The sequence below is a fragment of the Pinus tabuliformis genome, chromosome 5_2 (assembly GCF_031772625.1).
Source record: "Pinus tabuliformis cultivar Carrire ecotype Pingquan chromosome 5_2, CPIR1, whole genome shotgun sequence".
Lineage (NCBI taxonomy): Eukaryota > Viridiplantae > Streptophyta > Pinopsida > Pinales > Pinaceae > Pinus > Pinus tabuliformis.
Genome location: NC_142306.1, coordinates 432,559,236 through 432,580,636, shown reverse-complemented (window position 1 = coordinate 432,580,636; position 21,401 = coordinate 432,559,236). Strand labels below are relative to the sequence as shown.

At 31.0% G+C, this 21,401-nt stretch overlaps 2 pseudogenes; both read right to left on the bottom strand.

Moving 5' to 3' along the window:
• Window positions 1-7,809: 7,809 nt before the first annotated feature.
• Window positions 7,810-9,164, bottom strand: LOC149159497 (putative pectate lyase 18 pseudogene; annotated as a pseudogene).
• Window positions 9,165-20,631: 11,467 nt separating this feature from the next.
• LOC149159496 (putative pectate lyase 11 pseudogene) lies at window positions 20,632-21,181 on the bottom strand (annotated as a pseudogene).
• Between the last annotated feature and the right edge of the window lie 220 nt (window positions 21,182-21,401).

Sequence of the window (21,401 nt, the reverse complement as noted above, 5' to 3'; positions counted from 1 at the left end):
TAGAAATTGTCAATGTGTAGAACTTGGAAATGAAATGGGGCACTAACAATTCTTTATTCTCATCGACTCTCAAATTGGTGAGAATTTTCTTTACGAGGGAATAGAATGTAGTATAAAATGTTTCAAATATTGTAATACCTTGCTCTGTGTTGTTTTCTTCTGCTTGTAGAAATATAAGAAGGTTTCTAGATTCCAAGAGACTCAAAAAAGTCTTGAATGACCCAACTAATGATAGCAAAGCTGTCATATTGGTGAAGACCAGTGCCAGTGTTGGTGCTGGGTTTGGGTTCAATGTGGATGTTAGTTTAGCCACCAGAACTACAATGCCTCCATTTCCATTACAATGGCTACGTCCAAATTACCATGTTGAAGGATGTCATGCCAAGCATTGCTTTAACCTTGTGAACAAATCTAACAAGGTCATTGCAGAGGTCTGTATGTTCCCGTAAGTCTTGTTACATTCAATATGTATGCTTAGAGTAATTCATTGGACTGCAGTCATGCCAAGTTCTAAAAATATTTTTTGTTTTGTAGGTGAAGCCAAAGCAGGTTAGACCATAAATAAGCTTGGTAGGAGATGTGTTCAATCTGATAGTGATGCATGGCTACGACCAATCTTTCATTATGGGATTGATTATCACTCTAGATTAGATCATTTCATCTATCTGGACACACATCCTTTATCAGGAGTACCTGAAGGAAATAGAGAGAAGGAATATTTTTTAGGCCTTCCACCTTTCTCATGGTATTAGAAATTCCAAATCTCGTTGAAGAAGAATTCAACGTGAAAAATCCCACTTCGAAATACACTAAAAATATGGAATTGATTTTTTTTTTTAGACTATGATGCTGTGTGTAGAGTGCATTAGCTTATCCTTCTTTCACGTGATTTTACGACACAAAGTGGAATTTTTAGACCGATTTTGACCTAGGATAATTATTCTTAACACTGACCATCTACAACATGTCTTAATTTATCACAAAAGCGTAACTCTATTTTACCAAAGATGACAAACACGGTTGCCCATTCCCATGTTCATATTGTAAATTGAAGATCTTGGTGGTTCATTCCCATGTGATTTGCAGTTGAAGTTTATGATTTTTCTCATAGAATTTTAGTGGCAATGTTGAATGCACTCCAAACTAATGTCCCAAATTATAGTAACTAGTAAAAATCCAATATTTTATCTCTCCATGCCTTAAAAAGGAAAACCCCAGCTTATGTGTTATTGACAATTTGAGAAAAACTCAATTGTGTCCATTCCTTGTTTTATGGATTAGTGATTAATAATGTTGGCGAGATTAATTCATTAATGAAAGTTGGATCGATTTGAATTTAGAGTTCCTATGAAATCAGTTTAATGTGATGAATTGTGTTTTGTTGTATTTACTTGGAAGGTGATATATATATATATATATATATATATGTATATATGTATATATGTATATATGTATATATATATATATATATATATATATATATATATATATATATACATATATACATATATACATATATACATATATATATATATGTATATATATATATATATATATATATATATATATATATATATATATATATATATAGTTTCTAGCTGAGAGGAATCTCCATTGTTGTGTCACAAATATGACACTATTGTCTCTTTCCCTACATGCTCTGGTGGCTACCACACCAATCTCACTTCTCCTGGAGCTTGTATTGAGTATTTCAAACCTATCCACTTTGGCAGAGTCCTCTTGATTTTTTTTCTTTATTAATTGAATTAATTGACACAATACAAAGCTCATGAAATTTCAATTCATTGCAAGAGATATTCCCCAAATCTAACGATTATGGGTGTACAAACACCCACTAATAGCAATACATCTCCTCTTGTACGATGCACTTTTCACATGTTCCTAATTAAAATACATTGGCATGTCAAGCTCAACTACAAAGAGTATTGGAGAGTGAAAATCCTATCACAAACTTCAATTACATGATGAATTACAGTGTTTGGAATATTGTTACTCAACATCCAAACTTCAACAACTTGACCCAAATTTACAGCTTCAACTACAAGTCACTTGATCCATATGCATCTCTTAGTAAGTAGCTCAATCCTTTTCACCTATGTTTTCCCACTTCACTGTTTCTGACAACACCTTATCAATTTTTCATTTAAATGTTAATAAGTTAAGATATCCCTAGTCTTATTTATGTCTTTGATGGTGCCTTTACAGATGACAATGCATTGTTTTGGGGAATCAAATACTACAATGATATGATTTTGGAAGCTGAACCAATGGGAAATGTCTAGTTTGAATTGTTGCTTCAGAAGGATACACAAACATTTACTCTAAAACAGAGGTGGGTGTTCCCTTGAAGAATCTACTTCTATGGCGAGGAATCACTCTTCATCTATGCTTTTTTTCATATTTTACCAACTTACGACGTTTCCATTGCAACATTTGGTGCAATTGCTAGTTTATTTATACTTAAAAGTGAGAGTGAAATGTTTTTAACACACATTTTTTAAATATGTTTGTAATATCAATAAAGGAGAAATAAAGTGAGAATATAATTATTGATGTTTTACCATGTTTTTAATTAAAAGTAACCAAATATGCACATTCATTTTAGTTTTTATTATTATAACCTATATTGCTCTCTTATGTAGAGAAATTTTTTATTTTTATTTTAAAAGAGAAGTGTCTACCCAAGATTGAGGAGGGGAGTTTGCACATGTTCCTCATACTAAATTGTGCCTCTAAATATAATGAAAATTTTAAGTAGCTAAAAAATAATTAGTTATATTTATGATTTTTCTTCTCAAATTTATTTGTTGTCCTTTTCTTCTCAAATATATTTGTTATTCTTGACATATATATTATAGCTAAAAAACAGTAGGGGAGAGACGTATAATGTTGTACATGGACCTGTAGTTGTTATAGTACTGGTCCCACCAAGCCACCAAAAAATTGAGACATGTGAAACCAATATCTAAACAAAGATATATAACATTAAGTGAAAATATATTTTAATTTATGTCAAAATTTTCCCAAAATGTTGACTCAGCCCACAACTCTCCATAAATAGTCTTTTATATATCAAGAGTATAAAACATATTGTACCAACTAGAAAACAAATAAAACTATAAATTGTCCCAAAATGGTCTAATCCACGAGTACAAGGTACCCATCACTTCAACCCCCACTGAACTGAATTGGAGCTAAGTATCACAATGCACATTCATACCTACACATATAAAAAGTTGATGTATGTCAGCCATAATTGTTGTGTTATTCAACAATTCAACCCATTGTGTTCAATATATGACACCCACCTCATTAAATTTCCCATTAAAACATATCAAAACACTCAGATCGATCGTAGCAGATTACCCATCATTGGGAGATTGCAGTCCAAGTAAATCCTTGTTACCAATTAAATTCAAGTGCAAAAAGATATAAAATAAGTTCAACCCTTGCTAAATTTACATTTTTAACATTCAAACTATTCACCAGCCCTGGATACATATCATCAGAAAAAATTTCACTCTATATACACGTTATTTATTTAAATTTTTGCACAATATGTATTTCATTTTATTTATTTTAGTTTTTGCACAATATGTATTTCATTTTTATTTATATTTTTGAACAATATGTATTTTAGTTTTATTAGGTTGCTTGATCTCTATCCAAGTCATTTATTATTATTGTTCTTACTATTTTGTTTTTTAAAAAACCTATGTAGTATAGAATCGTGCAAAAACATTCACGGAAAACCATGAAATGCACTCAAAACATTGAATTGTAAAAACATTTATCCTTGCAGATTGCCTCATGCACAAACAACAATAGGAAACCATGAAATCCACATACAACATTGAACTATAAAAAAATTGTCCTTGCAGGTTGTAGGTTGCTAGTAGTTATGGTTTCAGTCCTATTATTCAAAAGTGAATTTAGTTATTCAAGAATACCTAATGCATTTTTTTGGTGGTGTATTTTGACCATGTATGAGACAGATTTGAGGCATTTTCATTGGGTTCTAGGAGGATTTAATGTGAAATTTTTTGACCATATTATTAAAGAAAATCTCAGCCTAGACAAAACTTAGTCATGCCTCTTGGTTACTTTAGTCAGACCAATTATGGATATTTAGAGACTTGTAGCTATTGTTGAGCATTCACATGACCTACTTCGAAGACTAATTTTATAAATAAGGGTTTATTGGGTTATTCTCTATAGTAGATATTGTAAATCATTCCTTGGAACTAACATAGCTATTCTATGAAAATTCTATGATACTTGGTTCTGAAGCTTTCAATGATATTTTGGGATGATTTATATTATTCATGATGTTGGAATGACTAGGGCTCAACACAATTTTTGATTTGAATAAAATCTATGGGAATAATCTTAAATGAATAATCCTATTTTTCTTTAGGCCAAATTGTGTTTCTCATAGATAGACACATCAACTCGGTTATCCTAGAACCTCAATACAACCTTTACTATGGCAAGCCTAGAGCTTCCTTCATGTCTAGAGAGTGTTATCTATAGGAATAAAAATATTCGAAAACTAAGAACCATTCCCATAATAGGAGAATTACTAACCATTAGAAATCAATTGATCGAGTTTTATGTTGATAAGTTTTATGTTGGTAAAGTGAGTGTTCATGGACATGAGGCTCAATATTTTTAAAGGAAATTAGCAACTCAATAAAACCTTTACTAAGGAAAGCCTAGACCTTCCTTCATTCATGGAGAGTGTTATCCATAGGAATAACAATATTGAAAAACTAAGAACCATTCCCACAATAGGAGAATCACTAACTATTACTAAGGCAAGACTAGATCTTCTATTGAGTTGCTAATTTCCTTTAGCAAGGCAAGCCTAAAGCTTCCTTCATTCGTAGAGAGCATTATCTATAGGAATAATAATATTACCAAACTAAGAACCATTCCTATAATAGGAGAATCACTAACCATTATAAAGCAATTGATCGAGTTTTATGTTGGTAAAGTCATTGATCATGGACATGAGGCTAAGCCTTTTTAAAGGTAATTAATAACTCAATATAACCTTTAATAAGGAAATCCTAGAACTTCCTTCATGCAAGGAGAGTGTTATCTATGAGAATAATAACATTGAAAAAATAACCATATATTTTATGCCTTAAAATAGAGTACATCATTTTATTTTAAGTCATAAAACAAGTTATCAAAAAGAAGTAGACCATATCAACATCTTAACCAGAACAAAAACTAGGTGTCACTTGTTTTATTTGAAATTCCTCCAATGTCTACCACATTTTATTACAAGTCATAACTTTTTATATCAAAAACATTTATTGATATAATTGAAAACATACAACCAATTCTAGGTCAATTTCAACACGCTCGCAACAATTTTCCAAGTGCAAATATAGTCATATTATTTTAAGTGGAAAAACAAGTTATCAAAAAACAATTAGTGATATATTTGAATACATATAAAAAATTCCTTCTGTAGATTTGTTTTTCAAGGATACTATGAATAAGGAATATGTATGAAAATTTGTTAAGCTACTACTATTTTTAATTGTGAATTGTGTCTCTATTATCACCCATGTTATTGCAAATTCTCTATTGAAATATCCTAGAATATTTGAATCAATTAACATGTTGTTAATTGATTGTAGGAAAGGAAAAATACTAATAGCATATACGAATGTTGAATTTCAACATTTCTTTGAGCCTATATAATATATTATTGTTAACTAAATGCATGCAATAAATCTGTAGGTATTTTCATTTATGGCAAGAGTTAGTTATGTTGCTTGTACAAGGAGAAGTGGTAGGCGAGAGACCAGGGGTGCCCAGTTGTGATGCACTTCATCAAATTATGATAGGACAGATCATGCGAATGTGAAAAATGCTCCAAGAAATATTTTTTGAGCATAACTATGAGGCAGAAGATGATGTTTTACCACCATCAACCACAGTCTAAGGTGCAAGTTCAACTAACAAGATCAGCGGTATAAGAGGTTGAAAAAAAGACAAAATGTTAGTTGTAATTGACGATATATAGTTTAATGGTATTAACTTCGGGCATCTGCAAAAAATCATGGTATTTCTCCCTCATCAATACATTATTGGATAAATGAGCTCTCTCATACAAAACATAGAGGGCCTCTTACAGTTATAACTGAAGAGGAGGAGGTTGAGGTGCTTGAGTCGTGTAAGGAGATGGACCAATTGGGACATGGGCTAGAGTTGATAAAACTCAAATCCATAGCTTCTCAAATTGATCAGGGCAGGCAAAACCCATTCAAAGATGGGTTTCCTGGTAAACCATGGTGGTTTGGGTTTAAAAAAAGGCATCCAAACCTTGTATTGTGTACAACTAAGGTCCTTGACATACAGAGAGTTTTAAATCTACACCCTGTAATTGTTTCTAGTTTCTATAATACTATTTCTAGTGCATACGATAAGCATTATTATGCTCCATACCATATATGGAACTATGATGAAGCAAGTTTACACACAAGAAGGAATTGTGGTATGTGGGTAATTGCCAAGACAAGGAGCCAAAATGTGCCAAATATTTCTCCTAAAAGTAGGGAGTGGATAACTATTCTATGTTGTGTCAATGCAATTGGTGCTTCAATCCCAAGATTTTATCTATTCAAAAGTAAAAATCAACTGAACAACTATATACAAAATTGTGAACTATGTGCATGCATGGCTGCACATCCCCATGCATAGATGACTAAAGATTTTTTTTTGAATTGGCTTTGTCACTTTTTTGCATCTATACCAAGTGGTGTCTCGCCTAAGAACATACACCTATTGTTTTTAGATGGCCATGGAAGCCTTGTTGTTGTGGAAACAATTGAGGAGGAAAATAATTTGGGCATCAAAATATTAACACTACCATCTTATACCACTAACATATTGTAGCCCCTTGATCTTAGTGTGTTTGGCCCTTTCTAGAACTATTTCAGGTTAAAGTGAGCTTCGTGGATGACAAAGAATCCAAGGGTTTGGGCTACCAGAGCTTGCAAGTAAAGCCTATTAAAAGGGCTCTCACACCATCAAATATTAGGGCTGGCTTGAGGAGGACTAGAATTTGGCCTCTGAATTATGATTGTCTTATGCATGATACTCATTGTAGCCATGCGTTTCATGTTGATGGTCAATAAGAAGGGCATGTCCAAGCACATGTTGAAGAACAAGAAGAAGTGGATGAACAAGAAGATGTAGTTGTGGCTGATAATATGATTTCCCTCCCTCAAGGACACTTCTATGTTGTTGATGATGAACAAGTAACATAAACATGGTATAATCATGAACCAATTGACAATAACATGAAGGTTGTTCTACTAACTGAAGCACATGTAACTTCTACATGTTATATTCTTAATTACTCTGTTGATCATGCAACTGACAATGAGAATGTGGTTGAAAATTTCTTAAACGTTTTGATATAAAAATGAATCACTTATATTTATAAACACAAACATTTTATATTTGCGAAATTGAAAAGGTAATAAATAGCAGCTACACATCCATATGCTAGATAACTTAGGATAAAAGATAATGTCAAGTAATTGCTCCTCATTATTAGCTAAAGTTGCAAACCATGCATAGGAGGGCCGATAATTTTTGGAATTGAGAACTTTGAGAAGGGGGGGATTCAAGAAGACACAGTTTTGAAATGTAATGACAATGTTTGTGGGCACTCAAATGCATGAAGACACTATTTTGAAAAGCAATGACAATGTTTGAGGGCAGTCAAATTCATTCGTGATAATGGTTGGCAAGACGATGGAATTAGTAGGCAGTTCCTTTCTTACACGAGAGCACGCCTGCATTCCTGGTGAGCTTTTCCACAAGGGATGAACTCTTTGGTCTGGCACTATATGTTGTTTTTATAGGATGAAAGCACCTGCGATCCTGATGGCATGAAATATGCACCATTTAGCAACACATCATCTTCTGATATCCAGCTCCACTTTTTCCATTCACTTTTTGTGGCGTTTTGCCTCTTGGTTACTTCTTTAGCTAAGGGATTTGCAGATGCCATGAATCTATTTCCCTGACTCAGTATGGTGGGGTTTTAACTTCCACCGATGGCATACATTCCCCACTTAGTGTAATCATTGTTAAACACATGGAAGTATCCAAATCGACACCTACATCCAGTTAATTCATAATTTAATTTCTCAATAATATAATAGCTATTTCATACTTTTCCTTCACAATAAAATTCAAAATAAGATGGGAAATGAATGAAATAACAATTAAATTATTCACCTTGGCATTCGTTGGACGAGACCTTGGCCAAAACGGTTGAGTGCAACCATTTCCTACATAACATTGTCATGGTGGTGGTCGTCATTGTGACCCAATAGCATCACCTACCATTGGAGAAAATCAGAGCATTGTGAAGGTAGAAGATAAGGAATAAAATAGAGTGAATTTCAATTAATGAACGAATGAGTATGTGAAGTCACCTCGTTGTGGCGAGTGAAATAACTATTGGAAATGTTGATATAGGTGGATGACTTGATTGCGTCAATGAGGCCATCTTCACAGTTAGACATAGAGAAATAGTCCACCCATATGTGCCTCTCTCTCGAGATGGACATCCCATCTCCATGATTTATTTTTCTCGACCCACTCTTTAGAGGATACATATTTACTGCAGCGTTTCCTAGACTTTTACAGTCATGAATGTGGATGCCATGAATGATGATGCTTGTTGCTTCTTTTATGGTGATACACGAGCCCTTACCAATCTGGACTTTGGCACCTCGTCCATATATTTTTTTGAAGCTGTGAATAACAAGCTCTTCCTTGAGCTGGATGAGCATGTCATTGTGGAAGATGATCCACAGCGGCTCCGTCTGAATCACGGCATGACACAGTGTAACATGGGATGGATTCATGGCATCATCACTGGCATTTGTAACCACATAAAACTTGTCATTTTTGCCTCCGATGGCATGCTTGCCAAATCCAATGCTGCAATCTGCGATTCGTTTTCTGTTGCACTCCCAATTGCAGTCGCACCGCCAACAGTCATCAATAGGATTACCCGTTGCACATGACAACACGCTCAGCTCCTCTCCTCCTCTTGTACTCTTGTTAATAATGCTTCTGCTTCTATTTGAATACGCATACATTGAAGCATTCAGTGTCAATTCAGCCTCCAACAACGAATAATTAAAAAAAATAGAAAGATTGACAAAATGGAATGTAATGTTGCATTGAGCGATTTATTTACTCTTGAACTATTTTCGTTCTGTTGCTCTCATCTTTCTCCACAGGAAACGTGGACCTACTTATATTTCCCGGTGCCTCTACTATCTTGCATCCCATAAACTTATCTCCATATTTTGATCCAAATGGCTTTGGCGCCCCGCCATGAACGCAGTGGAGTATTCCTATCAACACCATGCAACTCAAAATACTAATTGGATTGCTCATTTTGACAACCGGGACTCAGCTTTGTCTTCTCAAGAAAACAACAACACTAGTGGTGGTTGCTTCTGCTCTGAGCCACTCTTGCAAATGCTAGGGCCTTCTTATAGTATCTACCGTTTTGTCGTTACTATCATGATTTCATCACACTTGGTAAATTGCACTATGAATGTAGGGACATGCATCTACTGGAGGGAGATGTCAAACGTAAGCTGCGAATATATATATATTTGTTTATTTATTTTATATTAATATATATTCACATTATTAATTTTTATACTTCAATCATTATAATAATAAACATATATATTTCTGGTAAATGTTGTATTTTATATTCTGTATTGACTCTAAATATGAAAAAATATACTATAGCCATTGTCTTTTCATACTTATTAATTTCTCACTAGGTAAATGTTTATAGCCATGTATTACATTCTTTAAGTTGGAGGAAGGTAATCTAATTCTTTATGCAAAACATTTCCCTTTTTACAAAGAGAAATAAAAAATGACAAACCATAGTAAACTCACATATTTATAAATATTTCATCATTTATATAACATACAATATTTTCAACATTCAATATATACACATTTTATTAAATACCAATATTACTTCACAATTTTCTTCAATTTGAGCATGCACTACAAGTTACAATATTTTATGGGGATAATTTCTCTTGCACAAGGGTAAATATTACTAGCAATAAATAATTGTAGTTATTGTTAAAAGACATTATTTGAACAATATTTAAGAATTGTTGAAACCAATTGTATTATCATTTTAACAATATATGCTTTAACAATAATGTAAATTTAAACTTTGATCCTCTATAACTTATTTTTAATTTATATTTAATTGTAGCTATAAAAAAGTTATAACACTTTTCTTTTGTCTAAAATATGTGATTTTATAATAAGTGTTAAATATTTTGATTTAATGACATTGTATTTGTTTATGTTTTATATATTAATCATTTAGATAGATGTTTTAGGTTAACATGATTTGATGTAACCTTTGTATATCATGCGCATATTATAATTGATCCCATGTTCATTATTCATATTGTTATCCCCAAATTTATTATTTTTTATTAAATTTTAAATAATTTAAGATTCATTAAAAATAGTTAATATATTATTTTAATAATGTGATGTTATTTTTTATAAAATAATCATATTATGAGAGTGTCAATATTGTATGTTGATAAAGTAAATATATTTTTTTAGTATTGTAATGCCTTTAGTTTCATTGTAATTTACACTAATATATGAGTGCATTCTAGATTTGTTAATTACCTAACTTTCTTGATTGATGTGCTTTGACTAGATTGATGTTTGGTACTCTTTTGGATTATACAATCATTTAATAATTCTTCATGTCATGAATATACATGAATCATGAACATATTAAGAGTTACTTAATGTTGCTCAATAATTTGATTGGCTGTATGAACAAGTGACTTGATTTGATGGTAAATATATATGATTGGATATATATGATTTGTACTATTGAAGTAATCTACTTATACAAATATATTCATAACCTTTCAAGTGGATATGAAGAACCACATGGATATGTAATAAAAATTGAGTTAAGTTACACACCTAAGTTGTGCATAGGACATTATCTATCAATTTGAATATGATGTTGTGAACATGCTAATATGATTTAAACTTGTTGGAAAAATGAGCTATTTGATGTGTATATGTAAATTCCTGTGAATATATAAATAAACATTGCTAATTATTACTAGACATTTGTAAATGTTGTAAAGAGATGTTAATACATGATAGAGAAATCACACCTTAATGACCACGAGCCTCTCACCATGAGTAAACGGAATGTAGATAACATAGAAATTTTAGATGTTAAATTAATTTCCTTCCTGCAATAAAAATGTCTAATTAAACTATATGAGTAAATGAAATATAGATAACATATAAATTTTCGATGTTATATTAATTTCCTTCCTACCATAAAAATCTCTAATTGAATGGTTGATCATAACATGTCCATTGGTATTGATTATATTGGAATCAATATTAATGTTAATACTCTAATTATATTAGAATCAATAGTAATGTTAATATACTGATTATATTGGAATCAAGCGTAACGTTGATATAAATTAAATACTTTAAGAAATATATCCTTTATGTGAATCCAATTGAAAATTACATTATGAATAAGTAAATTAGTGAAAATAATATTTATACGAGGATAATTACATGCATTTCATAAGAGTACGCATTCAAGGTAAAAATAGATTTCATTTCTATGTCGAATTTGAAATGGAAGTTAGACATTAACAATATGTATTAGTGTAAATATAATATAATATGTTACTTTTAAAAAAAAATGAAATAACACATGAAAAAGTAAAGAAAGTTAGAAAAGATAATAAAAAACATTGAAATTGGAACAATACTTGAGAGAGGAAATAATAATATACATTTTCAGAAATTAATTTTTTTTAAATGAAATACTAGGTGAAAAAACAAGTTAGAAAAGTTTTAGAAATTAAAATTATTTATGGAAGAGACATGTAGATGGATGAATAATAAATATATTAGTGGATACATAATTAAAAATTTTGAATGACTCAAACGTCTCTTATTTTGTAAAAGTAATGTAAGAAGAGCATAAAGAGCGGCTATATAAAACATCTAGATTTCTTTTTTAAGAAAATTTCAAAATAAAATGTTTCGATTTACAGAAAGAAAGAAAATTCTCCAACAAAAAGTTACAACTTATATTCACTAAATTAAAAATACAATACATACAAATTTAATAAACATAAAACAAAAATACAATACATACAAATTTAATAAGCATAAACTTGTTTTAATATTTTCGAAATTTTATGTTAGCTTATTGTATATTCATAAGATAGTTAAATTAAAAATGATACTTCTAAATTTAATATACATAAATTCATTTTAATATCTTCTAAAGCTTTATGCTAACTTATATCTAACTTGTACACATTCCTATAATCTTTGTAACTTTAGGATGGCCAATCCTCACACCCTGTGATTGTATCTGGATGCTAACTTTAAGCATTACATGAGAAAGCGATGAAAGCGAACGATCCCTAAAAGTTTGCAATATTCAATTATCTTTTGAAAAAAATGTGAAATGTTGGAGGCTTAAAAGTCAAAAGATCGAAGTTTGTTGTATTCAGATGCAAATTTAACTGACATGTGGAAAGCCATTGGTTTTCCGAATCCTCATTGCTTGCCGTCAAATCTCTATAACAGTATTTTCACATGACATAAGTTGCATTGCACGTTTAATATGAATTTAAGATCAAGTTTAACACCTAAATCTAGGTAAATATCTATTCATTAAAGATATTATGTTTAACATGTAAACCGTACAAAAATGTCAATAAAGATTAAGCTTAATCTATAAATTTAAATTGAGCTAAAATAATAAAAATAAAATATTTATTAATTTAACCAAAATAAATTTGAAATTAATTAAAATGAAAGTATAAAATTAAAAATATATAATTTTTATATATAAATATCATATGATGATGATGGTTAACGTCCATTGAGACCAAATTTTTGTTTATCAGATCTAAAGAAATGAATTATTTAGTTTGATTTAAGATTTTATTCCTATGGTCAAAAAGCTTGGAGAGAAACCTCCCGAGCTCTAACAAAGTAAAAGGCTAGGAAGGTTAGTATTGCAACAAAAATTTTGAAACTAAGATCTAATGTGGTTAGCCACTACTCATTAAACAGGATTTATGATTGGAAACTTATATCTTTTGAGGTTATTTATGATTGTAGGATTATTATGCTATATTTTAAAATTTATTCTTAATTTTATAAAAAATTTATTATTATTTTTTTAAAACATTATAATAATTTTTGATAATATATTTTTACAAATAAATAAATAAATATAATTAATTAATTAATTTTATATAAATATATTTATTAATCCTTAATTAATTTTTTACTAATTTAATATATTTAATCTTATTTTGATATCTCTTTTAAACCTTAGAAATCACTTCACCCTCACACAAACACTACTTCGGCCCAACTCAAGCATACATAAAAATAGGTAAAAACAAGAGCTCGTGTATCCAAGTGAACCAGAAAGACTTTTCTTGAATAGTTAATACATTTTTATTGGAATATAAAGATGCACTTGTGAATATAAAGATATATTTTTAGAAATGAAGGTTCAAGTTTATATATATATATATATATCATATTAATTTTTTTGATTATGATTGTAATATTTTTGTTTTGATATTTTAAATTATATATAAATTTATATAGTTAATAGATTTATCTGAAATTTTATTTGAAACAGAGTTAGTTAAAATTTATATTTTTCAAGGTTTTATAATTTGTAATGGTGTAATTAAGTGGCCAAACTACAACTAAATGATTTGTATTCATGGACTTGAGCTTAGTGTTGATTTGTATTTATGGACTTGAACTTAGTGTTGTAGATTATGTAATATTAGATAACCATATTTCCAGCCAAAATATAAATCTTGACCTATTAAATGACCATGATCTTGACTACCATGATATTGACTCTCATAATAGACCTTTAACCTAACTCCAAACTTTTCCATGCAAAACAAGCACATACATGACAATTGAGAGAGTCAAAGGCACCTACTTTTCGACAAGAGCAAAAATTGTTAGCTTCTTAAAGTATTTAAATACGGATTTACACCTCTTAACTTATATCGATAACATTGAAAAACCTCTACGATAATTTCACAACGACCATTAACAAGTTCTCTAGCAAGGTGTCATATAAAAAGAATAATAGAACTACCAATCTTTGGTATGATAATGATTGCAAAATTTCTAGAAAGACTATTAGAGATGCTCCTAACAAAACCTTAAAGACTGATAATATAAATACCTAGAAAACCTTTATGATAATTTCACAACGACCATTAACAAGTTCTCTAGCAATGTGTCATATAAAAAAAATAATAGAACTAACAATCTTTGGTATGACAATGATTGCAAATTTGTTAGAAAAGCTATTAGGGATTCTCTGAATGAAACGTTAAAGCTTGATAATATAAATACCTAGAAATCGTGTATTAAAAGAAAGAAAATATATCTTACAAATAAAAAGAAAGAGAAACTACTACACCTCTTTGAGTTTGATCCTAAAAAGTTTTAGAGGAAATTTTTCATTCCTAAGTCTAAAGAAAATATTTTGATTCCTTTGAAGAACTAGAATATTTACCTTAAAAAAGTCTATGAATCCCCTAACACCATGGTCAAAATTTTGAATTCCTGATAGAGAATCATATATTTTCTTTGGAGGATATCAAGTTTGGGGTTAAGAAACTTGCTAGTGAGAAAGCTAAGAACGTTGAAGGATACAAAGTTGAAATTTTTGAAATGGGAGAATATTTCCTCATCTTGCACATACACAACCACTTTAATTTCGTAGTGAACCAATTCTTCCCTATCACTTGGATATAGAGCCTTATTGCTTCTATATTTAAGAGTGAGGATAAAATAATTCCCTCTAATTACAAGACCGTGATGTTTAGCCATATTTTAGCCAAACTATATGGGCTTATTTTTGGAAAAGAAGATTAGGCTTTGGCTTGAAAACCATGGTAAAAGAGCTAAAGGCCAAGTTGGGTGTAAGAGATATCATTCAACCATGGAACATCTCGTTACTCTTAGGATAATTGGAGAGGAATGCTTCAATAACAAAATTGATCTCTTTTGTGGTTTTGTTGACTTTAGAAAAGCTTTTGGCACTATTCCTAGAAAAGAGTCATGGAAGAGGCTAGAAGAGGTAATGGTTCCTATCGAGTTCAAATATTTTATGGAAAGGATATATGAGAATATTGTTGCAAAGTTTACGGCCACTTAGGGTTGTTCGGAGAAAATTATATCAAATATTGGGGTCAAGTACATTTGTCCCATATCCCTTACCATTTTTGGCATATCCATGTATAAACTATAAGAGATTTTGGAATATGTAGGTCAGGTTGGGCCCAAAGTCACTTGTATGAACATAACACTTCTCCTTTACATTGATTATGTTGTTATTTTTCCAAGGAACTATTATGATCTTGGGAAGAAACTCAAAAGCCTCCAATATTTCTACTTCAAATGGATATGACTACAAATACCAACAAAACTAAAGTAATAATATCCAAAAATATCACCTATGATATTTTCATTCATGAAAACAACTCCTTGCAAGATGTTCATTCATACAAATATCCAGGAAATGACACCCATCACAAGCACAATTGGAATTATAACATTGAGAAAAGGATAAATGGAGGCTAGAAAGTTTATTATGGGTTGAAAATGATTGTAAGTTCATAGATTTCTAGATTTGGTGTAAAAAATATCCTCTTTGAGACTCTTGTCACTCTTGTTGTTTTACATGGGTGTGGGGTTTGGGGTGGAAATATATCTAGAGATTCATGGAAGAAGATTGAAACAATCGAAAAGTAGTTTATTACCTAAAATCTCTAGAACACAGGACTTTGTACCCTATCCTCTTAATTCAAGAAAGACATTCCCACATAAAAAACTTGGTTATGACTAGTTTTAATATGGATAAGAAGTCATATAACATGGAGGGCAAGAGGTTTCCCAATATTCCTTCCAACTACTCAAAATTCCTGCCTTCAAGTCAAGAAAGGGTGGCATAAGGATCACGAGTATTGGCTATATCATTGAGGAATAAAGGAGGAGATCATGTTTCACAATTTGGATAATACTAAAAATATTATTACTTCCAAATTTAAGGAGAAATTAAAGAAGGAGATCATATTTGACAATTTGGATAATAATCAAAATATTATTACTTCCAAATTCAAGGAGAAATTTTGGGAAAATAAAGAGGTGGAGGGAAAAATGAAAATACGATATTATAAGGAGGTGATTAACCCCAATCTCAAAAACCAAAATTATCTCTCTGCCTTGACTAGTGCTAAGAAGAAAATGAACATTGTCAATATTAGAACTAATTATCATGAGCTTAAGAGTGAAACTAGGTATTGATTGATTTCCAAAATTCCATAAGATGAAAGAGTTTATCACCTGTGCTATCCTCGGAGGGTTGAAGAGGGAAATCAATTTCTATTAGATTTTGCATTTTATACTCATATAGATCTAATTTTCAAAATATTTGTAATTTTATAAACCTTTTTAACCTTTTAACTCAATAAAATGATGGTGATATAAGAGTTCTCATGGAATTATATTTTCTTTTGTGGAAATCAATTTTAGGTGAATTATGGATTTCGCGGAGACACGCTTTGCTTTGGCATGCTAGAAACTATTTTTGGTTTGTTGGTGCAAAGAGGAACTTTGTTTCTTTTTTTTGAACTTCATTTCTCTCCTTTTAATGTATTTAAACTATGAAAACAATGTAGATAACTACTTATAGACTTGGTCTCGTTTTGTCTTGTTTGTATCAATTGTGGAAATGATAACTATGCTAGATGTAATGGAGTGAGCATTTTTCTCTCTGGCTTTGATGTACTTAGGTTTTTGGGTTGTTATGTTTTACTGGATGGATCTAAATGTCAGGATCTATAGTCACTTCTTTTTAGATGAAATATTAGTAATTCAATTTACCAAAAAAAAAATTGGAAATGAGAACTAAAAGGAGAGGGATACTATTTTGAAAATAGTAAAAATGTTTGATGGTGCATGAATTCAATCATTATATTGGTTGAGAAGTTTAGTTAACTTTTAGTTTTTTTATTTGATGAGAGAATTCTTTTATTCCTAGTGATTTATTTCATAAGGGCCAACTTATTTAGTGTGAAACTATATGCAATTCCATATCCCAAAAGTTCATGTGATATGCATAGCTAAGCACCACATCAATTTTTGGTTTCTAGTTTAAATTCTATTTAATTTCATTATTTTTTTAAATTGGCTTAAATGAAAATAGTGGGTTTTGAATTTCCATGGATGACATACACTTGTCATGAATTCTAGTTATTTTTAATTACATATATGTGTCCAAACCAACACCTACATTCATGTAATTTACAATTTAATCTACAAATAATAATATTAACAATGTTGTTCTTTCAAAAAAATGAAAAATGATATAGGAACTGGTAGAATGAGAAAATAATGAATATTCACCTTGTCTTTTGATTCTCAGTACCTTCCCCAAAATGGTTTCTTATACCCACATAATTCTATCATCATGGTAATTGTTAGTTTGACCCAACATTAACACCTACACTAGGAAAAAAAACATACCAACATAAATATTTTATCATTGTCAATCTATAAGAGAATGAATCAAAAAGTGTGAATTGTAGTGAATTTATTAGTTAACACATCATCTGTGATTGAATATTGAAGTTCACCTTATTGTAGTTAGTGAAATAATTGTAAAAAATGGGAATAAACATGGGTTAATTAATTATGTCAATGAGACCATCTTCATAGTTATACATCGATCAATGGTCCACCCATATTTTCCTCCCTATGAAGATTGAAGAGATATGTTTACTATAATGTTTCTTACATGCTTATAGGTTTGAATGCGCATGGAAAGAATGATTATGTCTATAACATTTTGTTATCAATATACACAAGCTCTTAGAAGTATAGATGACGGTTTCTCATTCATAGATTGTTCTAAAACTATAAATTATCAACTCTTACTTTAGTTAGATAACCATGTCATTATAGAAGATGGCCTAGAGTGGCTCCATTTGAATCACACCTTCTGACACCCCACTATCACCTAGCTAAGGGACATTAGGAATCAACTTTTCCTTTATTACCACATTTTTCTAGGAAGTCAACTTAACTCAATAATACATGAATGTGGCTTGAAAATGGACTAAATAAGAGGGTAAACCAAGTATATAGGTTGATGGTATAGAAGGGTTGATTGTGTAGTTGAGTAAATCAACTAATAGATCTAGTATATTAGAGTAACACATACGCCAACCCATGGGTGTAGACTCTTGTCGAATTCAACCTTTTATTAGTCTAATTTTGTATTTACTATCGATTCAATTTTTCATTTTTAACATGGCTCACAAAACTTTGGATTCCAATGCTAATCATGCCATTAGTATCTAATTCCTATTAGCATCATTTTAAATACTTAGTGACATATTGAGGGTGAATTACTAACTAAATTATTCTGTTCTAGTTCCCCTATACCATGATTTTAATTTATTATGAGCGTGCCATCATGAATTCACTAATCTAGGAACAAGTGAGAATCTTTAAAAAGATGCACATGTTCATAATGTTATCGATTTAGTACTCCCCAGATCGCCTCACATACATGTCAATTTGGATTTTGAAGAACATGTGCACAATTTCAATTGCTTGTGAATGCTTTCAAGAATGTGTATGCATTCAAAAAGCATGAGTTAGGCTTCAACAATGCGTGGGAAATCTATTAAAAAAACACGCTTTCAAGAATGAGTGTGTATTTTCAAAACATGTATGTTCTTTTATGTCTAGAATCATTAAGATGTATGGAGCGAGGGAGGGAGAGAGGGGTAGAGTTGGGGTTTGGTTGTTAAAGACGGAATAAGGAAGGGGTGAAGGGATGGAGGGATAGATATGGAAATGAAGGGAGTGGAGTGAGGGTGGAGAGACAAAAGATGATAAGGACGGGGAGACATGAGAAGAGTGCTGTAAATGGATAAAGAGGGAGTTAATGAGTGAGAGGAAATGAATAAAAGGGAGATAGAGTCACGAGGTAGAGAAAGAGAAGTAAGAAGAGGGAGACTTAGAGAGGGAAAGGTGGGGGATAGGGGGCATTGGGGAAGGGAGTTAGAGAGAGAGTATGGAAGAGAGAAGAACAAGGAAAGAAAGAGAGTGAGCATGTGTGTGTGTGTGTGTGTGAGAGAGAGAGAGAGAGAGAGAGAGAGAGAGAGAGAGAGAGAGAGAGAGAGAATTGTGGGAGATAAAGCGGGGAGAGAGAGAGAGGGAGAGATGGGAGGATGTACACAATGGCTAATATATATGTTTTAATAATTTCATGATATTTTTTTTTATAAATGATCATATTATGAGAGTATCAATATTGTATGTTGATAAAGTTAATATCATTATTTTAGTATTTTAATGTCTTTTTTTTCACTATAATTTACAATAATAATTGACTGCATTTTAGATTTTTTAATTACATGACTTTATTGATTGATGTGCTTTGGCTAGATTGATGTTTGGTACTCTTCGGGATTACTGTAATCTAAAATTTCATCATGCCATGAATATATATGAATCCTGAACATATCAACAGTTATATAAGGTTGTTGGATAGTTTTAATGGGTGTTTGAATGATTGAGTTGATTTGACATTGTATATATATGATTTGTACTATTAAGGTAACCTACTTCTACAAATCTATTAATGACCTCAAGTAGATATGAAGAACCACATGGATATGTAATGAAAATGAGGTAAGTTACACACCTATATTGTGGATAGGGCATTATCCATCAATTTGAATATGATGTTGTGAACATGCTAATATGATTTAAAGCTGGTTGGAAAATGAGCTATTTGTTATATATATATAATTCCTATTTAATCGTAGATATTTTTAAGATCTAAATTTGAATAAATAAAAATCAAATTATTATTATTATTATTATAATAAAAAAGATAGAGTGATGAGTATTATTATATTAAAAATCTTGAATAGATAATATTTTCAAATATATATTAATAACAGAATTTGATTTTTTTACAACTGTCAAATTTCAAGGTTTTGGGTGTCCCAAGGGTTTTTGATGGGGCTAAACCTATTTCCACCATCAAAACCATAATTCAAATACTATTACTGAAAATTTTTTAGAAAAACAGTTAGCCCGATTCAAAAAAAAACTTTGGCACATCATACTTATGATTAAGTCCTTCGTTGGGGACAAAGTTTAAAATGACTATTTTTAAAATTTGCATTTTCATATAAACATGAATCTTTTATACTTGCGAAATTGACAAAGTAATAAATTTCAGATCAATATCAATATGCCGGATAACTTATTATTATAAAAGATAATGTGAAGGATAAGAAGTGCGACATTGAGAAGTGTGAGAAGGGCGACATTGAAGAAGACACAGTTTACAAAACTAAAAGCAATGTTTGCGGCTACTCAAGTTCAGGTGTGATAATTGTGGGTAAGAAGTTGCAGTTAGCAGCGAGTTCCTTTCTTGCACGAGAGAACGCCTGCGTTCCTGGTGATTTCTTCCACAACGGCTGAACTCTTTGGTCTGCCACTGTATGCGGTTGCATAGGTCGAAAGCACCTGAGATCCTGATTTAGTAGCATATCATCTTCTGATATCCAGTTCCACTCTTTCCATTCACTTTCTGTGGTGTTTTGCCTCATGGTTACTTCTTTCAGATGCCATAAATCTATTGCCTTGACTCAGTATGGTGGGGCTTGAACTTCCACCGATGGCATAAATTTCCCACTCAGTGTAATCATTGTTAAACACATGGAAGTATCCAAATCGACACCTATATCAATTTAATTCATTATTTAAAATCTAAATAATATAATAGCTATTTCTTACTTTTCCTTCACAACAAAATGAAAAATAAAAGGGTAAATGACTGAAATAACAATTAAATTATTCACCTTGGCATTCGTTGCACGAGACCTTCCCCAAAATGGTTGAGTGCAACCGTTGCCTGCATAACTTTGTCATGATGGTCGTCGTCACTGTGACCCAATAGCATGACCTACCATTGGAGAAAAGCATAGCATTGTGACGCTAGAAGAGAAGGAATAAAATAGAGTGAATTGCAATTAATGAACGAATGAGTATGTGAGCTTGCTTACCTTGTTGTGGCAGCTGAAATTAATTAATTTGAAAGTATTGTTTCCATAGGAAGATGAAATTAATTAATTTGAAAGTATTGTTTTTATATATAAATAAAATAAATTAATATTACTTTT